At 34.8% G+C, this 17,599-nt stretch overlaps 1 protein-coding gene and 1 long non-coding RNA gene across 2 annotated transcripts in view; one reads left to right on the top strand and one right to left on the bottom strand.

Moving 5' to 3' along the window:
- The window catches only part of LOC127714683 (uncharacterized), a 230,980-nt gene that overhangs the window by 117,254 nt on the left and 96,127 nt on the right, over positions 1-17,599 (bottom strand). The gene's annotated exons all lie outside the window — the stretch shown is intronic.
- On the top strand, positions 5,537-7,480 carry LOC127714706 (uncharacterized). The gene is made up of 3 exons (XR_007987877.1): positions 5,537-5,790; positions 6,286-6,373; positions 7,352-7,480. It is a non-coding gene; the product is annotated as an uncharacterized LOC127714706 (long non-coding RNA).

Genomic DNA, 17,599 nt, shown 5'->3' with positions numbered 1-17,599 from the left:
CGTGTCTCGCTGAATCACTTTTCCCATTTATCAAAACATTTTTATTTCTATCAGTCTTCCCACAAGTAAACAGCTGGTTTGACAGTTTTTGTAGTAAAGTTCCTAAATATTTTAAAAACTTTTCTTCCCACATTACTATGTTTACTTCTGATAACTTCAATTTCAGTGAGCCCAATTCAATTTCATGTATTACTGACATGCTAAATGCAGGAGATTAACAGATTAAATTAACGTGACTTTTTTAAATATTTAAAATATTAAGTTTTTATTTCAATTACAATTGAACTTTTTATATTAATTCGAGATTTCAGTTATGTTGATCTGTAATATACATTTGTATCTAATAAACTTGACCAGCTTCATAAAATTAGGCAGACCGTACGCGTACAGTCCGACCGTATGCGTATTTTGAAAAAGTACGCATACGGTCCAGACCGTACGCGTACGGTCCAAATACTCATATGGTCTGGAATTATATATATATATATATAATTACTCAGCACAACAATGTTAAATCTGAAAATTTGTGGAAGCAAATTTTTGTTCTTCCCTCGCCGGGTTTCGAACTCATGCTTTTGGGATATCGAGACAACACCACCTGCACTGTGTCCAGTGCATTAGACCACAGGGCCACCTAGACTGATCTAAAAATTCAGCTTTCGGCGACCTAGTATTAACTTTCCTCGTCAGTAGAATCTAGAGTTGTAACACAGTACATGATATATTAGACATGAAGATGGAATTGATTGCAGATTAGTTAAATTATCTGTCGTAAAGGATCGTAAGATGCAGTCACAGAAATAATCATATATGATAAGTACGTCTAAACAAGTGACAACTCTACGACAGATCCATTTATTGGATCACCAGTGAAGGTGATACACGGCTGAAAACACATATTATATTCATAATTACTCACTACACATAGGCAGACATATATTTCGACTCTTTAAAATGCAAGAGTCTATCCTAAATTGAGGTAAATTATATGGCCTTCCAAATACCGTTTCGATCCCTAACATCACTGAAGAGACATCAATTGTCGAAATCCGGATATGATGTACAAATTTTTGCACCTCATGTTTACGGTATACCATCTTTTCCGCAAGTTTATTGTTTTCTGTTTAGTACTAAATTAATATGTAAGATCCATTTTTTACATCTGGTGATCAATTTATTTGTCAATCGCCAATGGCAGTCAGCAAGGTTTAAGAACATCAGTTGTTCGACCTGTTAGTCAAATGCGTTTTGTAAAAATATACTTTTTCACTTTTTAGTCTTTTGGAAAATGTTGTTTGTGCTGTATTTAGACCCCTCTAACTAGAAATTTGTTTTACATGCACACGTATAAAAATTGCGGTTTTTATCCAACGCAATCATACTTTAGGTTTGAACGTTGTTTTCAATTTAGACTTGTTTATATTTTTTCGTTTGGGCTTGTATTATATTTTCCTTCGGGTTTATATGATCCGTTCATCCTATTTCGACTCTTTAAAATGCAAGAGTCTATCCTAAATTGAGGTAAATTATATGGCCTTCCAAATACCGTTTCGATCCCTAACATCACTGAAAAGACATTAACTGTCGAAATCCGGATATGGTGTACAAATTTTTGCACCTCATGTTTGCGGTATACCATCTTTTCCGCAAGTTTATTGTTTTCTGTTTGGTACTAAATTAATATGTGAGATCCATTTTTTACATCTGGTGATCAATTTATTTGGCAATCGCCAATGGCAGTCAGCAGGTTTTAAGAACATCAGTTGTTCGACCTGTTAGTCAAATGCGTTTTGTTAAAATATACTTTTTCACTTTTTAGTCTTTTGGAAAATGTTGTTTGTGCTGTATTTAGATCCCTCTAACAAGAAATTTGTTTTACATGCACACGTATAAAAATTGCGGTTTTTATCCAACGCATTCCGCAATTTTTATACGTGTGCATGCAAAACTAATTTCTAGTTAGAGGGGTCTAAATACTGCACAAACAACATTTTCCAAAAGACCAAATGAGTGAAAAAGTATATTTTAACAAAACGCATTTGACTAGCAGGTCGAACAACTGATGTTCTTAAACCCTGCTGACTGCCATTGTCGATTGCCAAATAAACGGATCACAAGATGTAACAAAATAGATCTTATTATTAATTAATTACCAAACAGAAAACAATAAACTTGCGGAAAAATGGTATACCGCAAACATGAGGTGCAAAAATTTGTGCACCATATCCGGATTTCGACAATTAATGTCTCTTCAGTGATGTTAGGAATCGAAACGGTATTTGGAAGGCCATATGGTAAATTGTTTTGTTATAAATTAGGTTGTTATTTTTCCCAAATGATTTGTTTCACATTTTTCATGTCGGGGCCTTTTATATCCGACTATACAGTATGGATTTTTTTCATTCTTGAAGGTCGTATGGTGGCCTATAATTGCTATCATCCATTTCATTTGAACTTTTGTTAGGTGGTTGTCTCTTTGGCAAACATACCACATCTCCTTATTCATATATTACTTCTCTTCCCAATTCGATATCTCCGGAGAATCCCATATGTAAATATTTCTTTCAAAGCAAAAATTCAAGTTACAATAATCCTACAACCATTTTCGGAAGACAAACACAAACAATTTACTATTATATAGCTTTCGTTCCTCTATCTATAAGCTTTTGGATGGTGTATAAGGTTTCTCTGTAATTAGGGGCTGAAAGCTCGCAGCAGTCCATTCCATTATTCAAAATATCCATTCCATTATTCAAAATTGGCTATTTCTTAATTTTAACGCGTATTTTGGTATTTAGGTCCTACGTAACCCCTCTAATGGGCATTGCGGCACATATTGATTATAACCATTTTGTTTCTCTATTGATAAGCTTTCGAATGAGGTATAAGGTTTCTCTGTTATTAGTCCTGAAGGGTCGCAGCAGTTCATTCCATTATTCAAAATAAGCTATTTCTTAATGTTCACGCGTATTTCGACATTTAGGTCCTCCGTTACAACTCTAATAGGCGTTGCGAGACATATTGACTATATACCTTTTGTTCCTCTATTGATAAGCTTTCGAATGACGTATAAGGTATATCTGTAATTAGAAGCTGAAGGGTCGCATAAGTCCATTCCATTATTCAAAATTGGCTATTTCTTAATTTCTCGCGTATTTTGGTATTTAAGTCCTACGTAACCCCTCTAATGGGCATTGCGGAACATATTGACAATATATCTTTTGTTCCTCTATTGTTAAGCTTTCGAATGACGAATAAGGCATATCTGTAATTAGAGGCTGAAGGGTCGCATCAGTCCATTCCATTATTCAAAATATCAATTCCATTATTCAAAATTGGCTTTTTCTTAATTTTCACGCGTATTTTGGCATTTTGATCCTCCGTAACCCCTCTAATGGGCATTGTGGCACATATTTATTATAACAATTTTGTTCCTCTATCGATAAGTTTTCGAATAGCGTATAAGGTTTCTCTGTAATTAGTCCTGAAGGGTCGCAGCAGTCTATTCCATTATTCCAAATAAGCTATTTCTTAATGTTCACGCGTATTTCGATATTTAGGTCCTTCGTTACTCCTCTAATATGCGTTGCGGAACATATTGACTATATAAATTTTGTTTCTCTCTTAATAAGCTTTTGAATGAGCTATAAGGTATATCTATAATTAGGGGCTAAAGGGTTGCAGCAGTCCATTCCATTATTCAAAATATCCATTTCATTATTCAAAATTGGCTATTTCTTAATTTTCACGCGTATTTTGGCATTTAGGTCCTCCGTAACCCCTCTAATGGTCATTGCGGCACATATCGTTTATACTCAGTTTATTCCTCTATCAATAAGCTTTAATTTGGTGTATAAATTTTTCCTTAATTAGGGGCTGACGGGTTGCAGCAGTCCATTCCATTATTCAAAATAAGCTATTTCTTAATGTACATGCGTATTTCGATATTTAGGTCCTTCGTTACTCCTCTAATATGCGTTGCGGAACATATTGACTATAAAAGTTTTGTTTCTCTCTTAATAAGCTTTCGAATGAGCTATAAGGTATATCTATAATTAGGGGCTAAAGGTTTGCAGCAGTCCATTCCATTATTCAAAATATCCAATTCATTATTCAAAATTGGCTATTTCTTAATTTTCACGCGTATTTTGGCATTTAGGTCCTCCGTAACCCCTCTAATGGTCATTGCTGAACAATCGACTTGTTATATCTATAATTAGAGGATGAAGAATAGCAAAGTCCAGTGAAAATAAAAAAAAAGACCACGTAGATTATTTTAATTTATATATATATATATGTTTTGGTATTCATCACTTAACATTGAATAGTGAATAGTGAACTATTTCATTATTCATTATTGAATTTTGAATAATGAAAAATGAATAATGGACGTACTTCAGCGTGGTGATTTTGTCATCAGCAAATTAAAACATAACTAAATTTGTATTTTTTTTCAAGTGGGATGTATTAAGACACACCCACGTTCGTTTATACCTATAAAGAGGTTAAACTCCTAACTATCCTACTGTCTGTCGATACATTTATTTTTGGCATTGCACTAGTCATGTCTTCTTTGACTGTCCATGACGTTAAAATACTAAATCCCTGGGATGTGTTTTAGTTGATTTTAGTCTCTGATGCATGATTTTTTATTATTAATTGTTTTGGCTTTTAACTAGCTGTCAGTAACTGCGAGTACTCTCAAATCGTACTTTCTTGTTTATTTGACCTGTTGATACTAATTGTATTGCTTTTATGTTATTTAATGTTATTCAGGGTTATATCTGGTCTATATAACAGCTTTGATAAGTGTTTGGTATAACTATAAATTTTCACTTCGTACTATGAACATCAAAATTATTTATTTTGTAATAATATTTCCTTTCTCTATTGGTACTGTACACGTATACCTAACAACAAAATTATTTTCATTTACCTGTGTTTAAAGTTATTGCAAATGGGTGGTATTTTTGTTCGAGCATATTGTTTTTCTTTAATTGTTTAACATTTCTTACCGATATAACATGTAACTTTTATTATTCTTCCCTTCCCACCCGGCACGCAACGTCATTTCAACGTTGAAATGTGGTTGATATTTCGTCATGACGTTGCTTCAACGTTGTTTCAACGTTGTAACAGCAACGTCGAAGTTATGTTGCAGAAAGTTAGTTGATTCAACGTTGAATTTTAGTTGAATTTTCAATGTTGAAGTTAGGTTGAAATAAATATGTTGTTTCAACGTTAAATGTTGGTTGACATGTCGACGATGGAGGTTCGTCCAGAAAAAAAAATTGTTTGCATCGGTGTAAAAAATTATCCACCATCAGCGTTAAAGGTGAATCATTATAGTTGTACATCCTTTGTTATTGTATTAACAAAAGTTCATAAATAAGGATTTTGCTATGAAAAATTGTAATCAATGTTTCCTTTCATTTTTTTTTGTACAATATCTAGTAAAATTAGGAATATTCAAAAACCGGGACGTTTATCAAAATCATAAAAGTGTACAAATTTAAATCATCATTCATTGAAATATGCTACTAACTAATTTGTTATTATCCGGAAATATTTTAATCAAAGATAAGACACAGCATGTGAAAGTGCGGCATCTATACAACTGATACACGAGGATTAGCACTCCCAATAATCTATTGATAAAATTATCACGTGACATGATGCTGATTAATGTATGACCACACGTGTGTGACCGCCTTTTTCAAACGCGGAACTTGTATAATTTTCCTTGACAATATTTAGGACCGTTTTCAGCAAAGAAGAATTCATAGAAATGTAAGTGTTTCTTTAAATTATTATCCGTTGCTGTATTAATTGTCTTTTAATGCTTGTGTGATATTAACATTGGGAGATTATAAATGCACAAACGTGCGTGTATATTTTGAAAATCTCGTTATCGTGTATGTTGTAAAGATAACATTACTGACTTCAGTGTGTACATCATCTTTTTTGTTGTACGTTCAAATTTATGACTGCACTTCTATATAAATATGTACTACAATCTGGAAACACTATACTCAGCCTACATACAGCTCATTTTAGTTATTTACTGCTGATTTGTTAAAGAAAAGGAACTTTTGCGAAGTAAGATTATCATCTCCCCCTTTTTTATCTAAAATGTTAACCCGTCATCCATAATCACACTATTTTAATTATTGTCAACTATGCTCTGAAATTTTTAATAATTTCTTTTTACTCTTCAATCGAATTTTACAAATTTAAAATATTGCATGGCGATGATGATCGATGTTATTCTTTTTTTTTGCACAGGTATTTGAGACAGAACAGTAACTTAGGAAAGGGACAGATCAGTAACTTAGGAAAGAAAGATTTAAGGATAAAAGTAATAGATGTCAAGGTATGTATTTTTTTTTAAATTTTTAACATTTTTGATTATCAATAATCAGTATGTATGTTGGATTGCCTGTGTTGTTTGTGTGAACTTTGTGATTTGTATTGATTTATATGCTCTATATGGGCCCTTTAATTAGGAATACTAGTAAAGACATTTGATTTGATTTGATTTTATTTGGATGAAAATTTTTTTTAATGCATATAAAATTTAAAACATAACCTCTGCAATCAATAAGAAAGGTGGTATTGTTACAATAGATCCTGGTGTTCGAGATGGGTGGCATGGATTTGTTACAATCTATCTTGGTATTCAAGATGGGTGGCATTGTTACAATATATCCTGGTGCTCGAAATAGGTGGCATTTTAACAGTAGATCCTGGTGCTCGAGATGGGTGGTATTGTTACAATAGATCCTGGTGCTCGAGATGGGTGGCATTGTTACAATAGATCCTGGTGCTTGAGATGGGTGGCATTTTAACAATAGATCCTGGTGCTTGAGATGGGTGGCATTGTTACAATAGATCCTGGTGCTAGAGATGGGTGGCATTGTTACAATAGATCCTGGTGCTCGAGATGGGTGGCATTTGTACAATAGATCCTGGTGCTCGAGATAGGTGGCATTTTAACAATAGATCCTAGTGCTCGAGATGGGTGGCATTGTTACAATAGATCCTGGTGCTCGAGATGGGTGGTATTGTTACAATAGATCATGGTGCTTGATATGGGTGGCATTGTTAAAATATATGGTGGCCGAAATAGTTGGCATTTGAACAATAGATCGTGGTGCTCGAGATGGGCGGCATTGCTACATTGTACATGTACAGGAGCGAAAAAAATGGTTAAAACGGATCCGCTATTATATAAACCAGTAAAGTATTTAAAAAAAAACCTGGCCTATATAACATTTTATTCCCTGCCTTTGACGTTCTACGTAATTGCTAAGTCATGTTTACAAAATATTATTTGTGTTTGTTTTTTCAGGAAGAGTAATGGAGGCCTACACAAAGATAACAGAAGCTGAATTAAAGAAGGATTGTGCACCAGAAATGGTTGGAGGGGTTTAGAGACTACAATTCATTTTCACGAAAATAATAAAAATTGATTAAGAGATTATTTGTATTCATTTACCAGATCACCTTTTGGCTATATTTAATTTAGCTTTTGTCAAAACTTGACATCTGTTGTACTGTTTTTTTTTTCAAATCTTGCTGATGTCCTCTGTAGAGATATGTGGCTTCAATATCTTGTGTGGTTTCTAACTATTACAGATATAAGAAGATGTGGTATGATTTCCAATGAGACAAATATCCACCAGAGTCCGATTGACGTGGAGGTCACTAAACGGACTTCAACAATAAACACACACCACACCGTATAGACCGCAATAGAAGACCCGGACACAATAAACCCTTCAATAATCAATTCAAACGAGAAAAACCAACCGCCTAAATTTGTAACGACAAACACATATGTGACAGATGAACCAACAACAAGCAACGCATTGCTTATTTCAACATGAAAGAATGTTGTTGCAATATTAGGGTGACGTTGTTTCAATGTTTTAAAAGTTTCAACCTATATTCAATCAAAAATCAACGTTGATACAATGTTGAAAATATTACGTTGTTTCAACGTCAGATATTCAACGTTGTGTCAACTTTCAAAACCAACTGTTATTTCAACGTCTTTTCAACGTTATAGATCAACGTTGATTCAACGTTGTTTCAACGTTGAAATGCCTGCTGGGTTAGTTTATTTATTTTGTATTTACATTGTGTCATAGGTCAAATTTATTTGTTCAGTGTATGTTCAATGGAGTTAATATGTCCTTTGATTGAGTTAAGCTATTTCAGTTGATATTTTATAGTGTGTCTTTCTATGTTGTGACGTTACACTATTGTTTCAGAAAAGGGGTGAAGGTTTGGTACCATTAAAACGTTTAAACCCGCTGCATTTGTTTGCACCTGTCCTAAGTCAGGAATCTGATGTTCAGTAGTTGTCGTTTGTTGATGTGGTTCATAAGTGTTTCTCGTTTCTCGTTTTTTATATAGATTAGACCGTTGGTTTTCCCGTTTGAATGGTTTTAAACTAGTAATTTTTTGGGGCCCTTTATAGCTTACTGTTCGGTGTGAGTCAAGGCTCCGTGTTGAAGACCGTACTGTGACCTATAATGGTTTACTTTTATAAATTTTGACTTGGATGGAGAGTTGTCTCATTGGCACTCATACCACATCTTCTTATATCTACTAAATGGAAGTCTTGTCTATGACTTAAAAGTCCGTCCGAAGACGGAAATAATATCCGAACGCCTTCATTTTCGTTTTCCTCCCAAAGTAACCCAAACTGAATAATCATAAGCGAGAATGACAAATGAGACTATGTATGGTACCTATAGGACACAGAGGCATGATGATTAATTTATTGTGGAATGAAGAGAAGCGACACACAAAATGAGGTCTTCTCATTTAATAGTATAGATACTAGGTCACCAAACGGCTTTCAACAATGAACAAAACCCATACCGAATAGGAAGCGATAAAAGGCCCCGAAAAGACTAATGTAAAACATTTGAAACGAAAAAACTAACGGTTTGATTTATATTAAAAAATATGCTAAACACATAAATGATATACAACACACGACATCCACTGAATTACAGGCTCCCGCATTTGGACATGCACATACAGAATGAGGCGAGTTTAAGCATATCAAAAGGCGCCCAACCTGGGACAGTGGTGTAACAGTGAACAAACTACAAAACAAAACATAAATAAGATAAACAGCGACAAACGACAAGAACTCAATTACAGGTCCTATTTTGGGACAGTCCCATATACAATATGTGTATGTTTGCTGATAGTCATATACAGCGAGAGTATAATATATACAATCAGTTGAAAAGAATAAAATGGAGATAGAAATAAGAAGATGTGGTATGAGTGCCAATGAGACAACTCTCCATCCAAGTCACAATGTGTAAAAAGTAAACAATTATAGGTCTAAGTTCGACCTTCAACACGTAGCCTTTGCTCACACCGAACAGCAAGCTATAAAGGGCCCCAAAATGACTAGTGTAAAACAATTCAAACAGGAAAACCAACGGTCTAAACTATATAAAAAACGAGAAACGAGAAACACTTATGAACCACATCAACAAATGATAACCACTGAACATGCTCCTTACTTAGGACAGATGCATATTAACAGGCGCCAACAAAATCATTTTGAGTTCTAAGGGCATTTAATATTTCTAAAACTCATGTTGTACGATTATGAATTCATTTCAATACAAACCCTGGAGCCTTTTCAGCTTTATTTACATGTTAGTTATAATGTTTTCACAGCTACATTTTTTGGTAATCTTCAATTAACTATAATTAGGAAAAGTTTTATACGTTTTCTAAATTCTCCGACGTAGTGTATGTATGAACATGCCTTGCACGAGGTCTAGATGTCATAGAACCATTACCCTTTGTTTTTTGGAATGATTTTATGTCTGTCAGTTCGTATTTTCGTGTCTCTCCTGACGCCTTTCTTTGCTTCCCACATATTTGCCTGTGGTACATCATTGTTCCTATGGCCATTATGACAATCAAAGTGACTGATCCTGAACAAATAACATAAATCAGTACGCCGTGAATCTGTGTACCTACAGGAAAGTGTGAAACGCAATTTAAGAATTGTTAATACATATCTTGAGAATACATTTTGTGAATCAGAATTGCGAAAAAGATCGCGTGTCATGTTTCATTTGTCCACAAAACCGTTTACTGGTATTTCATTGTAATACTTTTCCTTCCATAAAAATGTGTTTACACGACGATTTTCTCTGTTATTGCCAAAATATATTCAGAATCACATAACACATTATATGCATGTCATGGGAGTGTTTTAAAGGTTATTCAAATTACTTAACGAAAGAAAGAGTACATCAACCATTCTGACATCGACATCTTTGTAAGCGCATTTCCTAGCTTAAAGGTTAAAAGAGTAGTCACTGTTGTATCACACACTGCCAATCAGCCACACTAACATTGATCAACATTGAACTACGCAGCCCAGCGAACACTATTTCAAAAAATAAATTAATTACCATTACTAACAAAAAACAGGGAGTAGTAAACCTATTTTTTTTAGTATGAAGAATGACCGACTGTTATGCCTTTTTCTTCGGTGATAATGGTGATCTTTAATAATGTCTTACCGCCTTGTGTTTCATTTCTTGGCACATCAGATCTTGTTAAAGAGTTTGGCTTTGATGTTGAGTCTACAAGTGATACAAAGAATGCTGATCTCACAACAATATTTGTGTTTCAAAACATGCGTTCAACTTTCTTTTGTCGATTTGGTTTCATATTATAATAACCTTATCATGATTGTTTACATTATTTGAAAAACATATCTGTATTACATCTATATAATATACTATTTTTCAGTTGCATTGTAATAGTTTTACTTACTATTTTTCGGTTAGTTTAAAAGTTTTAGAATATTCTATTCAATATTCAAAAAAGTTTCTCAATCTATTTATCCCGCTCCCCCCTTTTCCCCAGCTACATGTAGCTCTATTTATATTTTCTCTTACTTTCCTAGATTGACAAACTGGTATGAAATGGTTATTTGGAGTTTTCAGATTATCATCTTTATAAACCAGTCGGAAAGCAAGCCCTTAGAAACGACCGTTGTTGCTACTTTCTTAAGACAACAATGGGACTGATATTAAAACCCGCCATTCTGAAATTGCGTTAATTTCGCGGAAAAAATAATTTGGCGCCAATTTGGAATTTTTTCTTTTTTTCTGTTTCTTACTTGCCATTAGGGTCAGAAATAGATTTCTTTCGATTTTTCAAGCATGGTTCTTATTATCAAAGAAAATAAAACTTAAACATATTATAAATTGTCCGTCTTTTAAAAATAACGTAATGCCTTTGATCGTCGTTTAAGAATTATGCGAAAATGACTGTTATTTTTTTCTTCTTTTTTTCCAGATAAACAAAGAATATACAAACTATATAAAAAATTAATAATAAGTATCTCAAAGTTAAAACAAAAATCAAGTCTAACGTTCTATCGCCCCTTAGGAAACCCCGTTCGAACTAAATTCCAAACGAAAGACATTTTTTGACATTGTAGTTTTTTATCTTGCACATCGATGTCAACTTGCATCTTTACACAATGTACACACATTTAGTGTGTTTGTTTGAAAAAGCAATGGCGAGTTCAGCTGTGAACATTTGACTGGATTAATTATTCTCTTTAAGTCAGTGAATTGTTTGACTTAACTAAAACAAGGTAAGTGTAATGTCAAAGATACGCTGAAACCTGAGTTACTATCTTTTATTGCAGACCTCCAGAGAGGGTAAAAAACTGAAAATATACAAAAATGAAATCTAATAAGCACAATGTTCACAATCGACAATGTTCACAAAATAATGGTACAATTAATATCAACAATGTTCTCCATACATTGAAAAATATGTCTATCTTATGAAACAACCAAAAAATGATCAAAAAGTGGCATAGAATTACATCTTAGATAACAAAATTATAACACGAAAAGCGTTCTATACACATACTGTTTTAAGAAAAAAACGTACGCCGAAATATATGGCTCTAATGGCGTTCCATACAAAAAATATTTTGACAAACTGACGGAGTAATATCAAAAATCGAGAATTAAGAAGCTTAAATTGACTAGGACTGGTTTATAATAAATGCAGGAATAAAAATAACCATCATATAAACATCGGAATGCTTAATTTAACATGTAAAATACAAAATAAGTGTGACATGAGATATGACTCCTGAGAATCGTTTGAAATCACAATTAAATTCAAAAGGACTGACCTTAGACTTTAAATACGTATATCGGACATACAAATGAAGGTTATAAACTACAGTATAACAAAAACTCACCCTGTGGAGGGTTGAATACCAAAGAAATGTTTGTTTAGCTTTGCCGTGTGGCAGACATCAAAAATAAAATTCGACATAATGACGGACAGATCCGTAATTTCCGGAGTGTGACATTACACTCCCCCTCTGATTTCAAAACTGAAATCACCAATTCATAAACAAATTTGAAAATAACATGAACAAATTATCAATGCAAAATGTAATAACTGTAATAAAATGTTCTGACTATCCGAAGATTCAACGAGTTAAAATTATAATCATTAATCTGTTTCACTTTGTTTTAGTTCCACATGCTCTACCAACATTACTAGTTCGTTGATTAGTCTAACATAACTAACTGCTTTCCCATCACGCACAACACGACTTTGAACCTTTCTGACTTTCTGATCAAAACTAGGGAATGTCTTTTCAACAATTGCGACTGGCCAATAGTTGCGAGAGAGAACTGTTGTTATGTAACGATGTTCCCTGTCTGATATTGTCTATTTCGTTTCTATAATTTTCCATTTGAACCTCACGAATTATGAATTGTTGGGCTCGTTTCAAAGCATCTGGTTGTTTGTATGCAACTTAATGTTCAGGTTTATCGTTATGATGGGCCAGATTTCTTACAAGTTGTTTCAATAAGGAAATTGCTCTGACTAAAGTTCTCCATTCTGAAAATGTTGAGAATCTATGTGTTCCTAATTTATGTACATTATTTCGATCTACAGTTTGTGTTTTAGCTACTTGCACATCTGGGCGAATCTCCTTGTCACTATCAGCATCAACCAACTGATGTGGACCATTATCTAAATTTCCAAGGGACACGTTATAAAGAAATACTGGTCCCTTCATCCATATACTATTCGATAACTCTGCAGGGTTAATTCCTCGTGTTGCGATATCTGCCGGATTATTTTCGGTTGAAACATGTCTCCATCTTTTTGGATCACAAGAGACTCGAATTCGTCTCACTCGGTTTCCAACGTATACATGAAACCTCATTGACTCATTTGTCAAGTAACCTAACACTATTTTGCTGTCTGAGTAAAAGTACATTTCACTTTGATCTATACCTAAATGCTCTTTGACAAGATCAGATAATTCTGCCGCAAGAACATAGGCGCACAGTTCTAATCGAGGAATAGTATTCCCATGTGAAGGCGCAACCTTCGCCTTTCCCAACAAAAAACTAACCGTTACATGGTGTGAGTCAATTAATCTCAAATAAGCCACCGCACCTATTGCCTCTTTTGAAGCATCACAAAAGATATGAACTTCTTTGTTCGAAGCTTCTGCATAGGAGATGTCACTATACATACGCGGAATACAGCATTGCTCAAGATCAGGTAACGTATTAATCCACTGTTTCCATGGATGTAGGTAAGTATCAGGGGCTGTAAACAGGGGCTGTAAAGCCAATCGGATCAAAAAGAGAGTTGATCGTTGATAATACGCCACGCTTGCTAAATGGCTTGATGTCATGTGCTACTTGAAAGGTAAAACAGTCAGTGTTAATATCCCAAGCCATACCTAGGCTTCTTTGCAAAGGTAAACAGTCATTTTCAAATTTCAGATCTTTGAGATTTTTAGCCAGATCATCAACGGGAAACTTGCTTAACAAATATTTGCTATTTGAGGCTATTTTATGTAACCTAAGATTACCACCACTTAACAATGCGTTTTGTGTTCTCTTAACTAAATCAACAGCTGTCTCAACATTTTGACACGACAATAGACCATCGTCCACGTAAAAGTTGCGATCTACAAACTCCTTCACATCTTGATCAGCAGTTTCAGCAGATTTCCTAAGTCCATAAGTTGCCACTGACGGCGAGGGGCTGTTGCCAAATACGTGAACAGTCACACGGAAATCAATCAATGGTTTTTCAATGTCATTTTCAGTATGCCAAACAAAACGAAGGTAATTACGATGCTCTTCACTGACTTTGAAATTATAGAACATCTGTTCGACGTCAGCAGTAACCGCTATAGCCTCTTTTCGAAAACGAAGCAAAATCCCTAACAGACTGTTCGTGAGGTCTGGTCCCTTTAACAGAATGTTATTTAATGAATGACCATTACACACTGCGGATACATCGAATACAACTCTGATACTGTCAGGTTTTCTGGGGTGATATATCCCAAACATAGGTAAGTACCAACATTCAGACGATATAGCCAATGGTGGCGCTATTTCAGCATGACCATTTTCGATGATTTTCTGTATGAATTGTATGACATGTTCTCGTTTTGTAGAATTAATTTTCAAGCTGTAATCGAAAGATTTTGCTCTCTTTAAAGCTAATTGTTTGTTGTTTTCTAATATTGGCCGATGCTCACGGAAGGGCAATGGAGCAACCCAACAACCATCTGAATCTTTAACAAAACCTGAATTCATGATCCTCAGGAATGTATCGTCTTCGATTGATGATCCAATTTTTTCATCTTTGTCAGTTGTACGGAAAACGTTCGTATCTATTAGTAATTCATTTTGACAAGGTTTAAGAAAAGTAGCACGGCCATTACTTAAAATGGTAGTCTTGTTCACATTTACGCAATCTAGAATGCCAGGCGGATGAGTTTTCCCGAGACACACTTCACCAATTATTGCCCACCCTAAAGGCAGCTTCTGTGCATATGGGAGGTTATCTTTGCCAAGACGATGATCGAGTACATGGTGTACTGATATCAAATCTCTTCCTATCAAAAGATCAATCTGTGCATGCTCATCGATTTCAGGAATGTAAGGAGCAATGTCTACAAGATGAGGATACTGAATAGCCACATTAGGCGACGCTATTTCCTGTCTATTGTTCGGAATATCATTACATTCGATGATAGTTGGTAAATCAAACACACAAGACCCATCTAAAGCTTCTACCACGTAGTCCCTAGATAAACGTCCAGATGTTGTGAATTTTCCTGCACAAGACGACAAACCATATTCAGTTTCAGGTCCATTATCACAAAACAAATAAAAGAAGTTGGAAGTGGCCAATGACCTGTTACTTTGGTCATCTATTAAAGAATACATCATGCGTGATTGTTCGGGTTTTCCTTTTGGATACACTTTTACTAGCATTAGTTTTGAACATGACTTACTTGTGCCAGTTACTTGACCACATATTTGTGTGCATGCTGTCTTAACTTCTCCTGATTCATTCTCCCCCTCGTGAGATTCTGGGGGGTTGTTATTTTTAATACTTTCTATATCGGTATGTAAACCAGAAGGGTGTTCCCGACTCTGACAGACTGAACATTTCAAGAACTCTTTGCAGTCTCTTCTTAGATGGCGCTTAGGCCCACAACAGCGAAAACAAATTCCATTCTTTTTTAAGAACTCCCTTCGTTCTGAAATCGGTTTCATGCGAAAACCTCTACAATCGTTCAATAAGTGACTTGTTCCATGCACAGGACATACCAAGTCTGAACTTTTTACTTTATCTGCTAACGGTTTCAACACTGATGTTTCAGTACGTGCACAAGATAACTGATTTCTTGTGTTTCCATAACGATTGTTTGTTGCATTAGTAGTATTCTGTACTTTGACTTCTCGACAATCCTCGAAGAAAAAACTGGGGTCATTTTTCATTTTTGCCATCCTTTGCAAAAACTTGGTGAATACCGTGAATGGTGGATATACCAAGTGGTTTTGAATCTTATATCTGGTGGCCTCTGATGTCCACTTTTCTTGGATATTATATGGAAGTTTTGCTTTTATAATATTTACGCCAGCCGATGAGTCATAAACACTAAAAATACTTCTATACATGTCATTCTCTTTAACTGCTTCTATTTCTGAAACTATATCAAAAAGCTCAAATAAACGTTTGTTGTCTTTATTACTTATTTTGGCAAAGTTATTGAGTTTCTTACGCAAAGCACTTTCTACAATTTCTGGACTTCCAAATCTGTCTTGAAGTCTAGCCCAAATCCTGGCTACACCTTGAGATGGGTTTCCTGCATTAGCTGCTCGAATGCTCAATGCTTGTTTGCAACTTTCGGTCAATAAGTCTATTTCTTCCGACGGAGTAACGTTTAATTCACGCATTACATTTGTAAAACTAGCTTTCCAAGCTAAGAAATATCCAGGCGTGTCATCATATTTACAGAGCCTTGATAATAACAAGTCCTTTTTAACAATGAATTGAGTAAACTCCCTACATGCGTCTGTCTGAGTAAACGTGGCAGTAGGGATTTGACTTACTACTGCTGGTATAAACGTAGGTGCATCAACATTTAAATTTTGAGTGAAAGGCGTATTGTCATTTTGATCAGTTTGTTTTAGTATGAATTCTGCAGTACGTCTTTGAATGTCTTCTTTATTTGGCTCTGAAATAGCACAATCGTCATCAAAATTCTCATTCAAGACCCACAGTTCACATTCAGCTTCCTCTATATCACGTGTCACACTTAAAAGTTTCATGTCTGCTTGTATGGCTGTTTGTTTACGCATAAGTTCAACTTCTTCTTGTGCAAATTTTGCTCTGGTTTTTGCAGCTTCAACTTTGGCTCTTTGCCGAGAAAGATGTGAACTTCCTCTTGAACATCTAGATTTTCTATCGACACCAATATCTGACGGTTCTCTAAAAGCGTCCGGTGGTTGAATGATTTCTGTCAATTGTTCAGTTTTAACTTTATGTAGTTCTTCCATATCAAAGGCTTGCAACATTGTTTCCAGATTATCTATTACTATAGAGGCTTTCTGTTGTATTGAACTAGCAATCATACTATGTGAAGCTCTCTCACGAGAACTTTCGTCACACCGTTGAGAAACCAAATAGTCGTCATATTTGCGAGAAATTTCTTCATATTCCTTTAAATGTTTCATTAGTTCTTGCTTGTAAGTACAAGCTAATGTTTTAGTCATCTGGGTGTGCTCATGTATATCTCCCATAATCATGTCTATATATCTGTGTTGAATTCGTAGTTTTGAAGTAAACTGTCTTACACTCTCCTCAAACACCAATTGTCCTTCTGGAGTAAGTCTCCTTGCCTCACGCAAAGTTCTTTCTGAATCCATGTTTATTCTTCCCGATACCAAGGTTTTTTACTGTAATGTCAAAGATACGCTGAAACCTGAGTTACTATCTTTTATTGCAGACCTCCTCTATTTTTCGGTTAGTTTAAAAGTTTTAGAATATTCTATTCAATATTCAAAAAAGTTTCTCAATCTATTTATCCCGCTCCCCCCTTTTCCCCAGCTACATGTAGCTCTATTTATATTTTCTCTTATTTTCCTAGATTGACAAACTGGTATGAAATGGTTATTTGGAGTTTTCAGATTATCATCTTTATAAACCAGTCGGAAAGCAAGCCCTTAGAAAC

Source organism: Mytilus californianus, unplaced genomic scaffold (assembly GCF_021869535.1).
Source record: "Mytilus californianus isolate M0D057914Y unplaced genomic scaffold, xbMytCali1.0.p SCAF_9, whole genome shotgun sequence".
Classification (NCBI taxonomy): Eukaryota; Metazoa; Mollusca; class Bivalvia; order Mytilida; family Mytilidae; genus Mytilus; species Mytilus californianus.
This window is presented reverse-complemented; position numbering and strand designations above follow the sequence as displayed.